Genomic DNA, 8848 nt, shown 5'->3' on the forward strand with positions numbered 1-8848 from the left:
TTAGGAAGGCCAGCCGCACCTTGTCATGCATCCACAGATGCATTTCAAGCAGGTCAAAAGAGGTGATCCTCCCCCTCTATGCGGCACTGGTCAGGCCGCAGCTGGAGTACTGCGTCCAGTTCTGGGCGCCACACTTCAAGAGGGATGCGGACAGCATTGAGAGGGTCCAGAGCAGGGCCACTCGCATGATCAGGGGACAGCAGGGTAGGCCCTATGAGGAGAGGCTACGGGACCTGAACCTGTTCAGCCTCCACAAGAGAAGGCTGAGGGGGGATCTTGTGGCCTGTTATAAACTAGTCAGGGGAGATCAGCAGGCACTGGGGGAGTCACTGTTCCCCTGAGCACCGCCAGGAGTGACCAGGAATAACGGTCACAAGCTGGCAGAGGGTAGGTTTAGGTTGGACATCAGGAGGCGATATTTCACAGTCAGGGCGGCTAGGGTCTGGAACCAACTTCCAAGAGAGGTGGTGCAGGCTCCTACCCTGGGGGTTTTTAAGAGGAGGTTAGATGAACACCTTGCTGGGGTCGTTTGACCCCAGTCCTCTTTCCTGCCATGGCAGGGGGTCGGACTAGATGATCTGCTCAGGTCCATTCCTGCCCTAGAAACTATGAAACTATGACATCCTACAGCTCCTATAGGTGGAAAAGCAAGACAGGTTGTAGTATAGCTCCACCTCACTTGTCCCACCATATTGGCAAACTCTTTTGGTGCTTCCTTGCTGATTATTACTTACCACTTAACTGTTTACAGAACACTCATTCCACGATCAAACTCCTAATAGAGTTACAACATATTCTGAAAGAGGGATGTTTATCACTCTTACAGCAGCAATTGCATGCTCAATTGCTGACAAATCAGTGCCTTGGTCATAAACTAGAAGCATTTCTGTATTAGGAAAACTCAGAGATTTGTTTTTGGTAGCATAATCTTTCAGCCCTATTCAACACTCCCCTCTGCGTCATCAGCGTCGCACCATTTATGCTTGACTGCTTGGCAGGTAAGGAGGCAGAGCAACACAGAACATTGCTTGGAGTCATCTGCTAACAGTATAAACATAACAATGTTTCCATCTCACAAGAGAAAAATAAATATTAAACCTGCTTTTGTTTAGAAACTTTTTATAAATGTAATGAGTTCAAGTATTGCATATAAATCAGACCCATGTATTTAGGTCCAGTTTTAGGCAAGCAGCTATTACTTTGAATGTTAAGTCAATAACTACCTTGCCCTTACAAGATCAGAACAGAAAATCAAATAATCAAGGAAGCAATCCAAAGGGTTAAACGCATTAAAAATACTAAAATAAACACTTAACTGAAAAAAAAATGCCTCGGTATTTTTATTGCAAGCACAAAACTGCTGCGAGCACAAATGTCAAACCTGTAGGGGCCCTGACTGTAGGATGATCATGCATTTAAGTAAAGTGCAAGTATTATGATTCCTTTATAGGAAAAAACTGTAGATGTATCATCAATAATACAGTATACCTGATCCATATGCTTTTCTTTAACCATTCTGTAGTAGCATGGAAGATATAACTCTGAGAAGAGACAAAAGTGGATTAAGATTATGTTTGTTTCACCTGGAGTCTGGGCCTGCTCACAGCTGAAGTAGCCTTTGGCATAAATTAGGGAAACTCCAAGGGCTTCCCTAGTTTCCAGTGGCCTTTATGATAACCTGCTAGGGCTGCCCTCCAGTCTAGAACAACCTGGCATCTCTGTAGTGCTGAAATGCTACAGAAATATCCTCTTTCACCCGGACTCAGCCCATTCTACCCTACTTCTCTTCCAGGATGTACCTTATCTTAGAGGTTGCATTAAAGGCAACCTAAGCCTACATTCAGAAATTGTGTCATTTGTGCACCAGATAAATGGTTCTTATGCTAGAACAATATATGGGATATCATTTTCCATGAATTTCCATGGATTTCCCCTTCCCCCCCACCAAAAAAAGATCTCCCTTACAGGATTAGCCAGAAGGGACTTTTCTATACTAGAATTGAAACAGTGTTAGCAGCAGCAGCTCTGTGTCGGGAGCCTCCTGTCAGCCAGTTGGTTAGCATAGCTTTCTTGAGTAGTACACGTTGGGGTTATGATGTTCTTCTCATTTTTGTTATAAAACTATCCTCCAGACATCTCTGGGGGGATCTATAATGATTTGGCTAGTATGGTTCTTGTGCTCTACCTTTTCAGGGAAAATATACTGTAGCTTCTGAGTGAAGCTGCTAGGGACAAGAGTATAAACATCATAGCCACAAGCAGAGCTTCGGATGTAGTGGGGGAAAAACAGCCCATGTGTTTGCTAGAACAGGATTATTATTGATCCCTGAGGGCTATGTATACCATGGATTGCAGACTCATCTGTGTAGAAATGCATTATGATACTTTTAAAAGGGACTCTTACATAGTGCAGCTCCATGATACTTTTCTCTTATGCATTGAATTTTTCCTCAATTTTGTTTCAAAATGTGGGTATAATGCTCTTTCATGTCATGAAGTCTAACAGCATCTTCTGATCACCCTGACACCAATTCTGTTTTTCTCTTAGCTGCTCTACTGGATGAAAGCTCATGAAAAGTTTGAAATGAGATTTCTGCAGCGTTAATCTTCCTTTCCCCCATATGTTGGCTCCTGCTAAGAACCATTTTTCACCTGTTTAGTCACACATTCATTATTGTGCTAAAAAGCATTTCAAATCTATAGTGACAAAAACACCACAGTAGGCACACAACAAGGACTTTTATCTGTCTCACAAAGATCTCTTTGGAATAAAATCAATATCAGAGATGTTCAGGTTTCTTACCCAGTAACAATCCACATCTGATAATTGGTGCTAAATCATAAGTGGTACATGGGTTTTTCACATCCATGGTGATACTTTTATTTTCATGAAGTATTGAGAAGAAGGATTTTTTTTAACAATCTGCACATAGTAACACTGATCCAGCTATGTAATTCAAGTACCACAGTGTAGAAACCATCTGGGGCTCCATGGAGTGTATCTGGAGAAAACTAAAGAAACAGCAGACGTTTGTCTACTGACCTTCCTGAGCTGGAGAAGACTGAGAAGCAGTAGAGGAATTTGCCTGCTTTCTTTCCTAGGCTGAGAGCCAGGGTAACATTGGAGAAAGACTTAACCTAGGGAGCTCTGAGCCAGAGTTAGAGTAGGATGAATCATCAGTCCAGAGGGTCACGAGCCATCATTTTGGTGGCCAGTCATTGACTGCTGTCCTGGCAGGAAGCTGACCGCATCCCAAACACAACCTTAACACCAGCAGGGCATATATTAACATACTTGTGGACTGTCCTGTTATTTATACCCTGTTCCTATTATCTCCATCTGGCTTCTGGCCCAAGCTACCATAGATAGCCACTTGTGGCCTGGTTTCTTAGACTTTCTTAGAGGAGTGGTAGCCCTCAACCAGGTGAAGGAAGAGCTCCACATTAAAGAAGCTCCCTCTAGGAAAAACAAGGACTGCTGTGGCTTTTGACAAAGAGGACTGAAGAGCACTAGAAGTGGAGGGACTGGAATATGAGGACTTTTAAGGCTAAGTGGGCAATAACAACTCTTTCCATGGCTAAGTAGAAAAATGGCATCCCTGTAAAACTGACTTCAAGAGATACTGCTTGGGCAGCAAAATAAACTTGTTCCTGAGTAGATTACTTCTCCAGACCCTTTTACTTCCACCGAGTCTGCAGCCTGTTAAGCTAAGTACAGACAGTAAAAAAAAACCTGAGGCTGAATCAATTAAATCCTGGCAAGTTAGTTTAAGATGTGTAGATTGAACCAATAATCAAGTGAACAGACATTTACTTTTGATTCCAGAAATGCAGCCTCATGCCTGCAGTGGCCCAGGCCAGAGGCCAGGAGGTGTTAGAGAACACCTTCCTGCTCAGCTGGAGAAGACAGTTTGAGCCAAGGCCAGCCTGCCCACCCTGCAAAGGAGGGGTTTGTGGGGGAAGTGACAAGCATCCTGGGATACTGGGGGACTGAGTTAACTTGAATCTGGAGGGGATTTGGGACAGAAGTTCAGTAAACCAATTTAATCTAAATCAGTTAAGTCTGATACTACATCCATCCAGGTTTATCTTAAACTGGTTTGGGCTATTTTTGAAAGTGGTTTTTGCGCACTCAACTTCTGTTGTGTTACAGATTTAAACTGGTTTCTGATCACTTATACTGGTTTATGTGTATTTTCTGTCCCTAGCCTTACAGTCTAAAAAGGTTTCTGTCTTGTTAGTTTCTAAGTGCCACAAAACTGGCATTTATTTTCACAATGCAAATATGTTACCTTGGTTTGTTATAGAACTTACTTTGGAAGTAATTCAATAATCCTGGATATTATTGAATGACTTGTTAATTGGCTGACATTGGTAGCAAAGTTCTAGTTTGACATATTCCAATATGGGATCTTTCAGAGCATAAATTGGAATTAATAGGCCATGGCTTTGATCTTCAAGGTCTGTGAGCAATGCCTTAACTGAGGCAAAAAAAAGTGCTGGATGTAGTTTAAGAATGTTTGTAGGTAGACAAATCCTGCTCTGTAGCCAAGTGGCCCTTCAAGTACTTCATGGGTAAAACTGGTCAAGTTTTTTGACAGAACAGTTTTTAAATGGAAAATGCTGTCTTGTCAGGACTGAAATATTTAATAACATCTTGAATTCAGCAGAAATATTTCAAGATTTCATTTGGACAAGGTCAAAACATTACATTTAGACTTGCTTTTACAAAATTGTTTTGACTTTTAAAATCAGTGTTACCTCCCTGTAACAAAGAATCAGGTTTTTGTCCTCTTGCTCTCTTGGCAGGATGCCCTGTGGGCAGTCTAGTCAAGGTGAGAATCCTGCAATTAGGATGAGTGTCATAAGTCTTGCCTTCTGAGATGTATGGTGCCTTTTGGCACCATGCTCACTGTGACGTCCCTGTAACTAGGTTTATGTGCTCTGCCATTCTGGCTGTATGCCTTGTGAGCAGTCTAGTCAGTGTGACAGCCCTACAATTAGGGGGCTGTCATAGATTTCTCCCTTGTAGGGTACAAGATGCCCTTTGCTTTTTGAACAGCATGATGTCCCTGTAATGTGGGTTAAGCTCTGCACTTTCCCTTCCCCTCTCCTGCTTCACACCACACTTCTTTAACTTAGTAATTGGATTGACCAGTTTGTATAACTGGGGCATTAGTTGCATCCCTCCCTGAAGTACAGGTAAGTAAGACCACTTTGAATACAGGGGACTCACAGGGCTTGAAGCTCTTCCTGTCATCCTCTTGGCCAGGGATGGGCAATTATTTTGAGCAGAGGGCCACTTACTGAGTTTTGGCAAGCCATCGAAGGTCGCATGACAGGCAGCCAGGGGCAAATAAATATGAATTTTCTAAATTTTTTAGGGGCCCTGCGGGCCGGATAAAATGGCCTGGTGAGCCGCATTCAGCCCGCACATTTTGCCCACCCCTGCTCTTGGCATATACTACTTCAGCTATCTAGTTGGACCGAGCATCCTATAGATAGGGTACAGGTCCCATCAGCATCTAAGTATTGTGTGTCTAAGAACATGTGGACGGAGCCCTGACCTTGCATTCTCCATTATGAACATTCAGGATTTGTGCAGGCAAGCTTCCTGGTTTCTACCTCACCGTTTTGTTTTGTTTTTTGAGGCAGACATTTTGCAGCAGTTGTTGCTAAGTTCCAAGAGAGGCCCCTCTGCCAGTTTTGGGACAAATGACAATTGTTTGTCATTGACTTGAAAAATACATACCCATTAATGTCATGCTGCCCATAATCATCTAAAGTCTGATGGCTTTTGGATTAGGAATTTTGAGCCATGAGCTGTAACAGTTTTTCTAAGGACAACGAGTTTTTTTTAACTTTTGAGGAGACAGTGATTATGCTGCCTGCTATTTTATTTCCTTAGTATTGTGATATTTTAAATAGTATGTGAGAATTAGGGGGGTTTTTTGTTTTGTTTTTTAACACTTGTAACACCTTCACTCAGTATCCAAGGGTTCTGGCCAAGTTTACTTCTCTGCCTACAATGAATATGTAATCCTTCAGATTTTTCTTCCAGTTTATTGTTGTTTTCCAGCATTTTGTTCATTAGTAACTTTTATAGGAAAACATGTTGTAAAGTAAATTTAATTAAACAGTCTTTTCATTCTGACCATTTTTTAAGAATCTGTTTTGCTTCATCTAATCTTATAAACTGTCTGTTGATATTTTTATTGCAATTTTAAAATTTAATTGGAATTTTTCCGAGTCTGTTGTGTACTTTTTTCAGCCTCTAGAGGATAATTGAACAAGAAGAAAGCATCCAGCTAAAAAGAAAATAAAGAGAAAGACAAGGAATTGTGGGCAAGGAGAGAAGATTTACATTCTGAAGTGTAAAACTTCAATTATGTATTTCATATGTAAGTCATACAAGAGTTTCATGGTAAATTACAATTAAGCTTAAGTAATACATTAATACGTTTTCTTAAGCAATATTAAATGCTCCTTATTTATCTTGTGAACAATATTGTAATGAAAAAAACTTCCTTGTTTCTTCAGGTTTATATGATATTCATCATGCCAAGTTAAGTGCTTTGGAAGGATAAATATAAATTACTAGCATCTGACTCATGAAACCAATGAATATTAAAGCCAAGATGCAACAAACAGCCTAACTCAGTTATTTGTGGCACATTAAGAGAAAGTTGCAGTTCATCACAACAGATGACTGAAAAACAGTTCCTGCTATAACTTTTTACAGTCACTATAACTACTTCTGCTAGTAGCTTGTGTGATTTCTCAGTAAAATGTATTTTATATGCTGATTACTAAAGCATTCTCTGTGTCATACACTCACATTCTGGTAGAAAAAAGGGGCATGTGTTTTTGGTTTAATTTATGAAACTTAATCTTTGCCATTCCTTCCTAGTCAATTGCTCGGGAAACTGGGCTTTATATTTATCAAGTAATTTTTCTGACAGTGGTAAATCTTTGCCTACAGTAAATTGTTCAAAGCTGAAGAACCATTAAACCATTAAGAACCCCATAAAATGAAGATGTATGATGGCCATCTTGAAGAGGCTTTTTCAAAATCAAGGGCCTAGGGGAACACAGCTGTTCTCCTCTGTCTTAGCCCTCTACTTTTGATACCAATGCAGTGCTATGAATATAATGTCATGTGAAACTGAACTCAATTTCTAATCATCTTCAGATGCTGGTCAGTTGGAAAAGATCAACAGAAGTGGAGAATTACATTCTAAATGTTGTTTCAAATATAAGTAGTTTATTTTACCTAGGCCACTACTTGGCTTTATCTAACATTTTCCAGAAATATTTAAAAAATATTTCTGAAGGTGGCTTAAGACCATTCATTTTTCAACTGCATACATAAGGTATACTTCTACTCTTACTAAGATTTTTTTTTCTTGCTTGCTACTTAGGAACTGTAAATGCATAATGCTATACCATAACAATTTATGACTCTTGATAAATAATTATTTCCTATTGGAAGCTGCATTTTAAAGGGAAGGACTTGTTCATATTTTAGATAATGCATATTTTAATATTTTTAAATCTCTGTATTACAAACCTGTAATAAAAGAGAGCAAAACTAAATGTTTGTCTGCATACTAGCAGTTAGCATTGTTGGTATGCCCTCCTAACTTTGTAGCTCTCAATTATCTACTCTGCCTCACCTGTCTCACCAAGTTGCTTTGAACATGGAATTTTAACTCCCAATGAATTGTGTATATGCATACCTTTCATAATGTGTATTTTATTATGAGTAGTGACAGTGGCATTCTACAGTCTTGTTTAAGTGATATTTTTAAATATATAACTTGGATGCTCGAGAGTGAGGATTGTATGGAAGTTTTGTCAGCATCTCTCTGTCAAATGTTAATACTGTGAATATAAAACTGTAGTGTATTGTGACTACTTTTTGAGAGATGGTATGAAAACTGGGTACATTGGTGTGAATGGTTGAAAAATACAAATAGTTTTGTCTGTGTACATGATTTTAGTTGTGCATATGGCAAAGTGGAGTTTGCCTGGGGCCGTGGCTGCGATGTGACGGTTGACACGTTCATCGTGGGAACACTTGGAGCCTGGAACCCCAGCAATGAGAGTGTCCTGTGTGCCTGCCGTGTCTCCTGCCACTATGCCAACCTGATGCACTGCTTCATGGTGTCTGACACCATCTGTTGGTCCCGCGACATCTACGTGGAACACATCATGGGCCACCACCAGCACTCCGACCCCACCAGGCGAACCACTGCCAGATTGGACCCGGAGGGGACTGCCTGAACCCCCCCTCTGTACCAGACGGACCTTCACTTTGAGAGGATTCTTCAGCAACAGACGACCCAGCTCCACCCAAAGAGGACCACCGCAATGAGACTCTATATGGACTGAGACACTTTCTTTGAAGCACTCCCTCCACCATTGCGGACCATTGTAATGGGCTCGTGTGTGTCTCTCTCAGCATCGCGAACTCCCTCCCTCCCCTTCCTCCTTCCTCCCTCCCCCACCCCCGGGCTTAGTTGTCTAACATTGTATCTCCTGTAACCTAGTTGCGTTCCCCTCCTCACCCCCATCCCTCTAATGTTAGTCCCTTGCTTGGGCAGCTTTGTCATCTTTTTTGGATTCACAATCCTAGACATCTACTAATAAAAGTCAGTCTGTTTAATTGGTGTGAAAGTTAATATAGGATGAGTGTATATATTTTGTGAAGTCTTAATTTCAAGTCTCAATTTCAAGTAGTCAGAGCCTCCTTGCTTATGCCAGTTCTTGCTATCCTACATTATTCTAAGCCCTGAGATGAAGAGAATCAAAGAATTCAAATATTCTGAGGGATATTCAAGAGTTT

At 40.8% G+C, this 8848-nt stretch overlaps 1 long non-coding RNA gene across 2 annotated transcripts in view; it reads left to right on the plus strand.

Moving 5' to 3' along the window:
* Positions 1-7596, plus strand: part of LOC109297665 — a 24569-nt gene extending 16973 nt beyond the window's left edge. The window contains exons 2-4 of one of the 2 annotated variants that reach the window (XR_002097378.1): positions 3827-3949; positions 6272-6401; positions 6541-7596. This is a non-coding gene — a long non-coding RNA (uncharacterized LOC109297665). The remainder of the gene's footprint in view (positions 1-3826; positions 3950-6271; positions 6402-6540) is intronic. The other variant, XR_002097379.1, reaches the window with a different exon arrangement.
* Positions 7597-8848: the final 1252 nt, after the last annotated feature.

The sequence above is a fragment of the Gavialis gangeticus genome, unplaced genomic scaffold, assembly GCF_001723915.1.
Source record: "Gavialis gangeticus isolate Ggan-Ray unplaced genomic scaffold, GavGan_comp1, whole genome shotgun sequence".
In the NCBI taxonomy this organism is placed as follows: domain Eukaryota; kingdom Metazoa; phylum Chordata; order Crocodylia; family Gavialidae; genus Gavialis; species Gavialis gangeticus.